The sequence below is a fragment of the Dendropsophus ebraccatus genome, chromosome 5 (assembly GCF_027789765.1).
Source record: "Dendropsophus ebraccatus isolate aDenEbr1 chromosome 5, aDenEbr1.pat, whole genome shotgun sequence".
In the NCBI taxonomy this organism is placed as follows: Eukaryota; Metazoa; Chordata; class Amphibia; order Anura; family Hylidae; genus Dendropsophus; species Dendropsophus ebraccatus.
The window spans coordinates 22,244,937-22,258,830 of record NC_091458.1 but is presented as its reverse complement, the minus strand read 5'-3'; the positions used below and the strand labels follow the sequence as shown (position 1 = coordinate 22,258,830).

Sequence of the window (13,894 nt, the reverse complement as noted above, 5' to 3'; positions counted from 1 at the left end):
ATGATATAGCTGGCAGCATTATAATGTCTGTACGCTCAGGGCATTGCTGACAGAAGGCTTTAGCCCCTTTACGGTCAGAGGTTAGAATCTAAATTTAACCCCTCGAGGCTTATTCATACTGAAACAGCTTCTCTGGGAATAAATTTTTAATTCTCTACTTGGGGGGGGGGGAAATCAATGTTTCTGACTTTGCTGTCTATTAGCGCCAACATGGTGTGGTGCGCATCAATAAACATCGGAAGATTTATTAACTTAAATATGCAAAATGTTACCAGTAAATTCAGTTCTTGTTAATAGTTTTTCAAGAAGCACCATTTACTGACTCAGGCCTGGTTCAGGTTCATAAATAGAATTCTAGAATGACAGTATAGACTGACACACAAGCAGAAGAGGGGGAGCGGTGCAGAGTACTGACCATTTCAAGTCTTATGCAAATTTTTGTTTATGTTAACAATGCCTGCGCCGGGATAAGGTAAGCGAGCAGTCTAGAGAGCGGTCCAAAAGTTTGTTCATTCAAAATTCTGTAAAAACAGACTTCATGCAGTAGGGACACGGCTGTTATATTCCCTTATTTTTCCGTTGTGGGAACACTTTTCTTGGATTTCCATCTTTCTAAGAATACATACATAATTGTCACTGTCAAGTCTATAAATGTAGAATATTATGTTTTTGATTCCAACCCTTTTAGGTAATAAATAAAAAACAAACAAACACCATACATCAGTATTGTGCAAAAAGAAGATTCACCCAGCAAAAAAACAGGCCCTGACAATAAAAGTGTACCAAAAAAAACTACAGCTCACGCTACAAAAAACAGGCCCTGACACTAAAAGTTTACCAAAAAACTACAGCTTACTCTGCAAAAAACAAGCCCTGATACTAAAAATGTACAAAAAAACGACACCTCATCCTGCAAAAAAAAACAAGCCCTGATGCCAAAATTTTACAAAAATAAAACAATGGTTCACTCTGAAAAAACAAGCCCTCACACTTAAATTGTACCCAAAAATTACCGCTTACCCCACAAAAAATTAGTCCTCACTCCAAAATGTACTAATAAAAACAAAAGCTTACCCTGCAAAGATGAGCCCTTACACCAATATTGGACCAATAAAAACCACAGCTCACCCCGCAAAAAACAAGCCTTCATACCCAATTGAACCAACAAAAACTACACCAAAAAGGAGCCCTCATACCAAATTGTATCCATAAAATCTAAAGCTCATTCTGCAAAAAAATGTGCCCTCACTTCTTAATTGTACTAATAAAAAACAACAAGTAGCCCCACAAAAAATGTGGCCTCAGCCTAAATTTGTACTTATAAAAATAACAGCTAACCCTGCAAAAAACGAGCCCTCATACCCACCTAAACTAATACAATCTACCAATACAAACAAAAGCTATCAAAAAGAGGTTATTCTGTAAATGTATAAATATTTTTTTTACTATTATTATGCAAAGAAATGTTCTTTACATTTTGGCTTATTCTTCTCTCTTCAGAGGGAATAAAAGTCATATAAAAACACCAAACACTTGTGACAGACGTGGAGGGACTGCGCCCGCAGGTCACCATCACAGTCGATCATCTAATGACAACTCTGTAAGGTCAATAATAACAGGTCTGTTTCTAATCAGCTAACTTTAAAAAAAAAAAAACTATACTGCAAATCAAGATTAGATTTCCTCATTAAGACTTGCCGGTATCTTCCCTATTCATAAGTTTGCATCGAGAATTTTTTCCTTTTTTTGTGTTTTTTTTTTAAGGTAAAAGCATTATGGTAATTTCTCTGTGCTCGATTCTTCCTGCCAAACATGAATAACAAATATCGTAATGAGGAGCCGAGTCCCAGTTAATTATGAGATCAGTCTTCTGGCCCCGAGTAATACGACTATAATGATCAATTATCTGCACAATGCAGGATTGACTGCTACTTGTCTTCCTTAAAAAAAATATTTGGCTGAGTTAATTTCTGATCACTGTAATCTGTGTCTGTCAACATGAGCGAGCGGGTTGTTAAGTATCACGAATGTGATTGCTGTTACCGAAAACTAAGGAGAAGCAGCTTTACGGGTGATGCATCAGGGCTCAATGGTGATTTTTGGACTTTTGTTTTTGTTTTTGATTTTTAATTTTTGTTTGTTTGGGTCAAAATATAGGATCACCGTCTATTTTATGACAGAAATAAAAATGTCACAACGGATCTTTGTAGTGTGGTTCCAAACAACATTCACATCAGTTTCTACATCCTCATTACTTATATTAGAGCATTGATGTGGATGGTTATACGGAGCCAAACTAAATTTTTTGTTTTCTCCATAGGATTTTTGGCTTGTAATCTTGAGGCCATATTCACACATGTGGCTGTCCAGGCATGATGGGAATTGTAGTTTTGCAACAGCTATGGTAAAGCAGCAGCCCAGTTCGATTCCAACTGGGATTCTAGCATAAAATGAGCAAAATATATGCCTCTCATTGTTTTCAATGGGAATCTGCAGTGGATGTTTTTCTCTGCGGATTTGAAATCTGTGTTGTCAAAAAATTTTGAGTAGATTTTGCTGTATAAATCTGCAGAATAGTCTTTTTTTTTTTTTTTTTGCATTGAGGGCTAAAAAATAAAAAAAGAGGATTGTACTCACCTTCCCTGCTTCTCCCACACACTTCCAACACAGCCCAGTCCCACTGTGCAGCACCTCCTTGTCTCAGTTTAAAAAAAACAAGAGTGCCAAGTGTCAATCAGTCAAGTAGTAGCTGAGGCCAGTCAGTGTTGTGGGCATTGATTGGCTAAGTGATACTTCCTTGTGTCAAGACCGAGACCAGGAAGTGCTGCACACCAGAACCAGGGCTTTGTCAGAATGGTGGTGGCAGGGGAGTGGGGTGAGTACACTTTTTTTTTATTAGTCTGGTCACATCACAACCTGAAATCACTCAAGAGAAAAACCCTTTTAACATACTCAACTCAAAAATCTACAGGAACCATTCTTCAATAAAACATTCATACAATCTGGTGTGGGATTTACCTGCTAGATATTTTCTATTGGAGAAAATGTGCAACATCCTATGTGGTGTGGCCATAGCCTTAAAGGTGACATCTATCATCTAATACATGCTTGAGTCTTCCGAAGCAAGAGTTGCTGCTTGTTCTGGCCCATAGCGGATGGTCCTAAGTATGAGACCTCCATCAACAATGTCCATATACCCTAGTAGGCCTATATAACATTAGAGTGATGTTCCCTCTTGGTAACAGCTAATTTTTCAGGAATTTTCCATAATCTATGGAAACCCGGCAGCAAGTATGTAATTTTCCTGCAGCGCCACCGCAGGGGAAATACGGTATTACACGTCTCAGATAGAAACCAATGAATTTTCTGAGAAATATATGGATGTGCTCAGTCCTCCAGAGCGAGGGATGGTCTAACCAATCCCCTCTCTGTTTAAAAGAATAGAGCCACCTCCTCCAACAATTATTCTAACACCAATAAGTCCTCCAATTCTTTTCATATTAACCTTGAAGATCTTAAAGTGAATTTCAAACCCCACATAGAAATAATAGTGCAAATACTATAGCTTCAATAGTGTTTCCTGGTGTCTGACAAAGGCGTTACCATGGCAACAGTAAGGGTAGAAACCTGGAATAATTATCACTGAGTTATCTATGGATACATGAGTGTGTGTAAGTACCATTGCCCTGTGAGTGAGGATCATGGGAGGAAGACCACTCACTAATCAAGTTTAGGTTTCCATGACAATCCGCAGATAAGAATAGAGATTGTTTTTTTTTTTCCCCCTCCCCCTCCTCCCTCCCCTTTGAAACACACACTAGGAACCCATCACCGTCTTCCACATTACCCTGGACTAGAAATTAATATTTAATATCAATAACTTTACCTCAATCAAATACATTAATTCCCAGTTTAAAAAAAAAATCTGACAGTGAAAAAAATAAATAAATAACATAAAAAAATTATATTAAATAAATATTGATTTAAATAATATATTATATCAATTAATATAAAATACTTAGAAACATTAATAATCATTTACTAAAATATATGAATGTAAAACATTTTTTTTATATATATAATTTTTTTTTTAATTTCTTGACATTATTATTCCTTTATTCCCTTTTTTTTTTTTTTTTAATTTTCTGTAGACCTTACAGTATATTTTTTACCTATAATGTTAGATATGACACCACAAAAATTGGCACAGGTGATTTAGTTGATTGCTTATCTAATATGTGTTTTTTTTATTTTTATCACAGGACCTACTGATGCTGAAGGAGTCTGAGAAAGAAGAATAAGGAACTTTGGGCAGAACACGTCATTTGCAGGTATGTAACAAAATTATGAGATGATTGGGATTTGGGAATTTCATGCTGCCTGTGGTTCAGCAGTATGAAACTATTAACAGATTACCTTTAAAGGGGCTTATAACTTATATTTATAAAGGTAATCACAGTTCAAGAAGAAGAAAGAAGAAAGAAAAGGAGAAGAAAAGCAGGGGGCACTCACCATCAGATGCAACCTTCATTTCACATAACACACAAGCTAAAATGTAGCATGCAAGAGTAGGTGGGGGGACGTCACACGTAGCAAGCTGCTTGCCATGTGTGGCGCCCCCCACCTGCTCTCGCATTCTACATTTTAGCTACATAAAGAAGGTTGCATCGGACGGTGAGTGCCCCCTGCTTTTCTTCTCTTCTTGAACTGTAATTAGATATATAGTTGTTTTCAGGGATAAGAGCACCCGTCACCAAACATTAATCCACTCTCAGAACGCCAAATGTATCCCCTAAGACCTCCAATTGCCAGAAGAAAGGCAGTGCCGGTCTCTGTATCTAGTATTGGACTTATATTTATAAAGAGTTTGACTTAAAGGGAACCAATCACCTAAAAAACGCATATATAGCTTTTTAAATGTGCTGTTAGAGCACACAGCACACTTTCTATACATGTTTCTATATACTTCCTGCCTCCCCCGTGTAATCCATAAAGTAACTTTATAAAACTAGCGCCCGGTATGCAAATTACCTCAGGTAGCCACCTGAGCGGTGTTTGGCTAGATGGTAGTCACGGTCAGTCCGGGTCCCCTGGGCGTTCCTCGGCGGTAATCACGCCCCTCTGGGCGTGATTCAAATCACCCAGTAGCTCTGACATCACTCGGGAGAACGCCGTGCACGACGTCGGCACGCCTACGTTCTTACGCCGCCGCGCATGCGCAGTACACCCGCTTCCATTCTGGCTGTACTGCGCCTGTGCAGAATAGCCTCGAACTCCGGCTCACACTGAGTTCGAGGCTATTCTGCACAGGCGCAGTACAGCCTGAATAGAAGCGGGTGTTTGGTTCCCTTTAAAAAGATCAACAAATCCTTTACCAAATCGGTCAAGCTAATCTCTACTTTCTGGTCCGGTCTACAGGAAGTGCCCACTCAGCCTATCACTGGGAGCAGTGGAGAACCGCTTCGGCCAGTGATTGGCTGAGCAGGCATTTTCTATGTATCAAGATGGGACCTAGAAGTGGAAAACAGTGAATCCCTACTGCATGCCGGAAGGAGAACCCTTTCAAGGCTGGCACAGCAGAGAATGGGTGCCACCATATGGTGCCTGTATAATGTCATCGATAAACATGAAAAATTTCTAAAGGTCAATATGTCCATAATATTATGGTCAACGGAACATACCACAAGTCTTTGTATTACTTCTAGAAGCCAATGAAACTGCAAAGTGGGTGTAGTATTATCATGGTGGTTCCCATGGGGCCTAGATCGCGCTGTATGCCTTTTGGTTAAATTAATCAATAACAAGGTAGATCCCTAAAGGGGTAAATTGTGGCCATTCATATTAGTTTGACTCTGCCCCCCCCCCCCCCACACACACACACCAGTAAGCTTTTAGTATGGGAAGCAATGCTCGCCCATCTTCCTCCAAAAACACCACCACTCTTGTCTCCAGTTCAGGTGTGGTTTGCAGTTAAGCGCCATTCATATCAATGGAACTGAGTTGCAAAGCCTTCACCTAAACTGTAGACAAGAGTGGTGCTGTCTCTTGAAGAAAGTGGACATGTTTTTCCTAACGCTGGATAACCTCTTTAATACATAGCGCATATTGTTTTATTACATCCGAGATAGATCCGCAATGTGCTCAGACAATGTGCCCAGAGATCCCAGTCATTTCATACACAAGTCAAGTGCTATCAAAGTGCTCCTACCTGAAGCAAGGCTTTATTAAAAGTTATAAAAACCCCTTTACGGTGAAGTAGTGGTTTTGAAAACTTCAATTTTTCCATTTTCCAGGCAATTCACCTCAAGAGCCATTCTATTTTTTTCGAGTGTTGCTTTACGTAAAAGCTAATTGCAGCTTTATTCGTCCTTCATGATAAATATGCAGAGAATGGTTGCAGTGAATACAGGATCGGCATGGACGCGAAACTCTCTATAGCCATTGTGGTCTCTCCCCCCTTTATCACCCTACCCATTGTATTCAGTTCTACGTTCTCTGTTTATGCACAGGATCATAGCGTTTATCATTGTAGTATGCATCTATTATAGGCAGCTAATAGCCTATAATGTGCCAGTACAGTATAGTAAAACATCACTGGGGAGGGATACGTTAAGCTCTCTGGCTACGGCTTATCTTTCCCAGAACAAAGGAGTCAAGCAGTGATTTTCCATCATGCTGACCCCTATCACCACCAACATAATCTGTCAGTGGGCAGCTAGGACAGCCCCATGTTCCTTATACTGATGGCCAAACCTGCCACGAGCAGTGGGTATGATGGACAAAAGTATAACATGTATGGGGACTATTCCATATTAAATTAAAGTTGTCAGAACCCACCGATTTTCAGATCAGCCAACAATCTAATGTGTATGGAGGCTTCTCAATTCTTCCCAATGGCAGATAATCGTTTTGTTCTTGGGGAAACAAGCATCTTCAAGGGCAGACTAGATGAACCAAGTGGTCCTTTTCTGCCGACGATCTTCTGTGTTTCCATGTTTCTATCTTGAACATTGGTTCTCTTCTCTTTTCCCATGAAGTTATCTTCAATAAATGGCCAGTTTTTAAATCTCTTTGGCTGTTCAACTTTTTCTTTCCACCAACTCTGATAAATTCTATCCACTTCCCACCATTATCATCAATTTGTTCCTTCGCCAGACGAGCGTTTGGTTGTTCTTCGGGTGATTGCTAACCCTATTACACAGGGTGATATCAGGCCCTTATCCTTCCCTTATTCTAAAAATACTTCTTGGCATCTCCAATGATTTGTCCCACTTTGGATACTACCAGATGGATTATTCAGTCCCAATATTGGGTTACATGTTACATATTGGGTTAAAGTTGACTGAACCCAATTTCAGTGGGATCAGCCATTCATTCCAGATAGCTGATAATCTTTTTGTTCTTTGTTTGAACCTGAGCGTTTGACATTTGATTATCAGTGGCTGCAGAAGTTGGATGCAGCCCTAGGGAGTCCAAGAAAACATTCATACAACCATAGGCAGTATCATAGGGTTGCATCCAACCTCTTCAGCCACCGGTAATCAAATTTCACACGCTCAGGTTCTGACAAACCCAAGCGTGCTCAAGGTTCGTGCTCATTTCTGTTCTTGGACAGATAAACCAGTATTTGGCATCACCTTTCTCCCCTCTTCCCATGCAGAATACATGCAAGCTCAGCCAAGTCAAGAGGACATATGTATGTGGGGATAACTGCTCATTCGGCCAACATCTATCTAAAATTTATGGCCAACTTTAGAATCTTATTGGGTGCTTGACTTTTTCTTTACGCCAATTTTGATGGTTCTCATCAAGACTTTGGGCCATCATCAACAGTAGGTGGAAAGGTTGACCTAGAGACCCACCTACCTGATTGTTACCTTCCCGTGCCCCATAATTACATTGTGTTAAACATCTGGTTAAATAACTTTACACTAATTCTTTATTACCTCCTCCCGAGATAATGTAGGTTAACAATGACTCATAAAGAAAGAGCGAGAGAAAAATGACACACAATTGAAATTAAGCAATTCTCATTAATTCCTACACAATAATAGAAAAAACTATGGTTTCCCGAACACCACCTGCAGGGCTCATAATGGGTATACAGTATATCATGTGGATACATTGAACACGACCTTACCGTAATTACTTTAATGGTAGCGACTCCGAAGATGGTGGATCACATTCGGGGACGTGCCTCAGCCTCAGATTAGTAATGGGATATTGGGAGATTTCATTTTATTAGAGGTTTTTGGATTTATTCTTTTTTTTTTTTACTAGGTGAAGTTTTTTCTTAGAGGAAAGTAAAAAATAAGACTTTGCAAGACCGCAGCCTCGAAAATATTTTACCTGATTTATGGAAGGGATCGGCAATGGACGCCATATCTCATGAAACACAACTAAGAGTCCCTTTAAAAAGAGTTATAGTTGCGAGCCCTGGAGTATTGTGTCTGCTTCCATCCTGAGGCATTCAGCACTATACCATTCTGCTAATAACAACACTGTATGTTATAATACATCCCTCTGAAGAATTTATCCCACAGAGAGCCTCCCTGCCACTGCATATTCACATCTTTTCGGTGCCAAAAGCCGACTGCTGCATGGTATCAGGTTTCACGCACTGTGTTACGGACTCACAGGTTTAGAATTAGCATCTCTACAGACCCGACTTTCTACAGTTTGCAAGCCGTCGCTGTATTATATTACCTAGCCTGTGTATATCATAATGGCAGCCAATGGAGGTTTTTAAGGGGGCCCCGACTCAGCATGACCCTATAAAACATTCAATACCTAACAAAAATCATTGCATATGACTTAAAGGGGGTTTCCAGTCTGGAAAATTCCTGCTTCTTGAAATAGTCACTTGACAACAAGTTTACCATGAAGTGTCCTCCAGATTGGACTCCCAACCATCAGTTATAGTTTTTGGCAAGTGTCAAATTTTCCTGCAGCACCTCCACAGGGATAATTAAGTATTACACAATATCTATTCAAGTCAATGGGACAGGTCCTTCAAAGTGAGAGTCTTAATAACGACTCTTCAGTCTGACCGAGCAATAGGATCCTGAACAGGAGACCCCATCTATTAACTCAGTATTCTCCAACGGGTTTTCTAAATGGCCCACCTTTAATTATTTATATTCCAATATATTAATCCATAGCATTGTACTTGGAAAATATGCAATCTATATAACCAAGCCAAAGTTGTAAGAAACCAGCTGGTCTACATTTTCGGAGGTGCAAAAAAATTAGAGAACCTTGGGAAAACCATAGAAACCCATGTAGAGCATACTCCATGCTATCTATTCAGTCAGCTAAAGCAGAAGCTGAGGTGCTACTTTGAGGTGTAAATGATCTCCTTATGGGTCCAAATTCTAGTATCACAATAGGGTTCAGCTACAACATAACCTCATATAAAGTGGTAGTTTATTTTACCTTCCCTAGCATTTTTCATCATCCATCATGGGTAGCAAAACATATTAAGTATAAAGATAGTTATAGATATTGGTGACAAGTAAAATGGTCATATATGGTTAACTCTTTCACCCAACACCTGCAAGATTGCCTTGTCTAAGATGCCCTCAAGAGTCAGCTTACCTAATTAATGAAGCCACCTTGAAACCTGCCCATCTTTGTCCACCATTGTTGGTCAGCAAGACAAAAAACTGCAGGTGATAAATAATTCTAGAGTCTGATGATTATTCCCCCCCATCCCTCCACCCCCAAAGGGAAAAAACAAACAAACAAACATGGAGGGCTATACTGTCTATGGTGCCAGAAAGATGACCAGAAAAACATCCAAACCCCAAATCGATTGTTCCCCACATCTGTTGAGTATTGACCCTGCTCGTTGAAAGTCTACTCAACAGATGACTAAAAACATAGATATCTTATGTCCATAATCAGCTATAGAGTCACGGAGGCATAGATCAAGCTTTTCCAAAGACCACCACTTTGAGAAGACTCGTCTAGATCTAGAACACTTTTTCACTTCTCTCATATCCTTGAGACCATTCCTCGAAAACCTTGGTTCTTAACCGTGGTATATAGACTGAATCGGGTACATGCCATGACTGTCAGATGTCCACACTGTCCCCATGCTTTTATCACCAAAGCTTTGGTGGTACTTTGATTTCTTGTTTTTGAGTAGGGGAGGATCTTGGCTAAATGTTAAAAAACATTGTTCCAGAAATTGTCATTCCAAATACTTTTTACTGTATATAGTCAATCTGGCAAACATAACATTGGTTGTACGATGGAGATAAAGAAAAAATATTAGGAAAAAGCTTCTTCTTCAACCTTTGTGAATGGCCCGACAGACCTAAGACATCCTTATTTTATATTGTTTTACTGCCAACCTCCACCACCATGCACAATACTTTACAGATAAAGAGAAATACAGCCATAGCAGCCATGTTGTCTGTGTAGTCTGCTAACCAATTGCCTATACGAGGCTCCCGGCAGCTGCACAGCCTGGCATCGGGGATTAAATTCCACAGCGGCGTCCCAGCAGACCGTTCCCCATTACCACATCCACAATGTTCTCTTTGTAATAGTACTTTACCTTGAATTTCAAATAAGGTTCATTAATGTCAATGTCTTCTCCCAGGCTTGTAAGCCCCCGCTCTTCAGGAGCACTCTATTATTTTTTTTTTTGGGCCCCCCACTCCCACCTCCTCCCTCTCGTACAAACCTGCCATGTGTTTACATCATTCACAAAATGTTTTGACATCCTTCTTCTCAGATTTCCTCATTCCCTTTCATGCCCTTACCCTCGCCTCCAGTGTAACTGATTTTTCTCATTATGTTGAAGTGCCCGCCACATCAGTCTGGCAATCTCCCTCGTGATAGATAGGCTACCATAATTTAGATGAATACACAGCTGGTTCATATCTATCGCTGTCTAAACTGTGACACAATACACCGATAGGCCATTCCTGAGGGACATGTAATCCCTTATTTATTTTTGCTTTGTGTTTTTTTTATATTTATTGGTAGATTTGTCATATAGTCAGATTTAATATGTGCTACCATTTAGCATATCTCCTGACTTCAAGGGGCGGAAGGCTACATTACTGGTGTGATCCCACCAACGCCACCACCATCGAACCTACACATTAAGGTTCAGGGTGGTCAAACATTCATGTGTCCTCTACGGAGAAGAGAGGACATTAGACGAATTCTGACTAAACTGTTTGGACACCTTTAGCCCATATTGGCCATATATGATCAATGATTCCGAGTGAAAGATGAATGATCTTATTGGGAACATTCTTTCCTGAAAGGTCATTCTTGGCACAAAAACCTTTCTTCAATTGAAGATGTTTCATTCATCTATCGGATAAAGATCTCAAGCATGACCAACTTCTTTCCAGATGATGACAGTCTGATCCCTCCATACGCAACAGCTTGACTAAGCATTTATGTGTCTAAAGGAAGGTTGGGGGGAGGGGGGGTTGAAGCTGCTACATGACTCCTCTAACAGCATAACAGCAGGTTATCTACCCGAGAACAAGGGTTGGGCATCTGGTTCTCCTGATGGCGTCCTCCCCTAGTACACTGGTGGCATCTTCCCCTGGTATCCTGGTGACATCCTCCCCGGGAACCCTAGTGGCATTCTCCCCTTGTACCCTGAAGGTATCCTCCCCTGGTACCCTGGTGACATTCTCTCTGCTATCCTAGTGGCATCCTCCCCTTCTATCCTAGTGGCATCCTTTCCTGGTACCCTGGTGACATCCCCCCTACTTTCCTGGTGGCATCCTCCCCAGGTATCCTGGTGGCATTCTCCCCTGGTATCCTGGTGGCATCTTCCCTGGTATTCTGGTAACATCCTTCCTTGGTACCCTGGTGGCATCCTCCCTGTTATCCTGGTAGCATTCTCTCATGGTACCTTGGTGACTTCCTGTCTTATTACCGTGGTGGCATCCTCCCCTGGTAACCTGGTGGTATCCTCTCCTGGTACCCTAGTGGTATCCTCTCCTGGTACCCTGGTGGTATCCTCTCTTGGTACCCTGGTGAAAGCCGTTCTTGGTACCCTGGTGAAAGCTTCTCTTGGTACCCTGGCGACATCCTCTTCTGGTATCCTAGTGGCATTCTCTCCTGGTAACCTGGTGGTATGCTCTCTTGGTACCCTGGTGGCATCCTCTCCTGGTACCCTGGTGACATCCTCTTCTAGTACCCTGGTGGCACCCTTTACTGGTACCCTGGTTTTGTGGTGTCCCACTACGGTGTTGCTCCTATTCACACCCTTCGTAAAAGTCTGTACTTTTGTGTGGTTTTATTGCAGCTACAGTATTACTAGAGATGACCACTAGATGTCGCTGTATTGTGTAACTAAAGTATGGAAGCTGCACGGCAAGTATCTCAAGGGTTATTTGTATGTACCAGATTCTCTTAGCCAGTGGGATCTTTCCTTTCTTCTGTCCAATCGCCTCTCTTCTTTCCCCCTTTTCTGTTGCACTTTTTCCACTCAGCCACAGTGCACCTTACACGCTGGTTAGGAAGTTAGTCCCTTGGGTGAAGGAGGAGTCTTACCTGAGCTTTGGTGGAGAAAGGACGTAGCTCAGATAGCTCTCCGCCGTGGTTCTACCTGGGCCCTGGCCCTCTGCCAGGTCCCCTCTACAGTCGCAGTTCTTAGTAGTACACATGTGTAGGACACAGGACAGAGCCCCCTTACCAACTTCTTTCTTGAAGCATCAAACAAGCTGTGTAATGCACTTTTAAACCCTTCAAAAGAGGACTAGCTAATAGATAACCTTAACCCGAACCGAGGACTAGGAGTAACTACAGTCCAGGACAGTATCCACAAGAGAGACAAAGAGCTAGGAACTGATCCGGGTGGAGCAAAGTTACTAAAGGTCTATGAACTCCATCTCACAGCGCGGGTGTATTTAGAAAATTCTAACCATTCCGCTCATCCCAGGTAACAAGGTCTGGGGCCTGTGTCACCCATTGATACGGTTCCGCCAAAGCTAGTGGGCAATAGGTGGTGTGAAGACTATAGGAAAAGGTCAAAACACAGGCATAGGTTGTTTCTTCTTCTTCTTCTACAAGTATTCTTCTAAGCACTCCAACCTCCCGGCAGGGCACATTACTACTTGGGTTGAGACTTTCATGACAGTCTCCTCTCTACTACCTCAGTGCAACCTTATTAACTCTAGTACATCCTACTCAGCACTTATTAAGCAGATCTGGTGGTTTTATTTATTGTGTATTTATTGTGTATTTATTGAAACTGTATTGAGTGTATTTCAAGATTTGTTGTATTATCTCCTGCACATTTACAAGAAGTAAACTAAGTCAACGTTTTCACCTGAGTCTGTGATTACTCGCTACCACCTGCACAGCACTTGCACTGCAACCTTGGGACATTTCTCCTTTTTGTGGGTGGTGGGTCCTACCACTATTTGGGAGGGTTGCTACACCGCTCTGGCCATCCAACACCTGTGACTACACTATCCCAAGGGACCCTGCAGCCACCCGACAGGACACCAATCACAGGGGAAAAGGGTACAACCGGCCTTACTCTCTAAAAGCAGACGTGCCATCACACCTGTGTGCCCACCAGGCACTGGCATGACGTGACAAAACCCTTAAGGTCCGGCTGTACCTCGACCATCCACCACAAGGAGTTGTGTCACACTTCCACCTAGCAAGTGACCGACCGTCCCACCGCTACAACATCACCCGGGGTCACCACAGTTGCATCCTCCCCTGGTACCCTGGTGGCACCCCCATGATATTAGTAGGCCACAGGCTTGCCACGGTGATGTGTTCTCCATATCATACATTTTTTCACTCCTAGTTTTGATAAATAATGGTGCAGATACTGACCATATTCCCACAGTGTGAAAGTGGCCTGAAGGTTATTGATAGATGAGCCACGTGGGGTGAG

At 41.6% G+C, this 13,894-nt stretch overlaps 1 protein-coding gene across 5 annotated transcripts in view; it reads left to right on the top strand.

The window, feature by feature from the left end:
- The window catches only part of FAT3 (FAT atypical cadherin 3), a 485,754-nt gene that overhangs the window by 98,993 nt on the left and 372,867 nt on the right, over nucleotides 1-13,894 (top strand). For all 5 annotated transcript variants that reach the window (XM_069969660.1, XM_069969659.1, XM_069969657.1 and 2 more), the window contains exon 2: nucleotides 4,263-4,331. The gene's annotated coding sequence lies outside the window, so the exon portion shown is untranslated. The remainder of the gene's footprint in view (nucleotides 1-4,262; nucleotides 4,332-13,894) is intronic.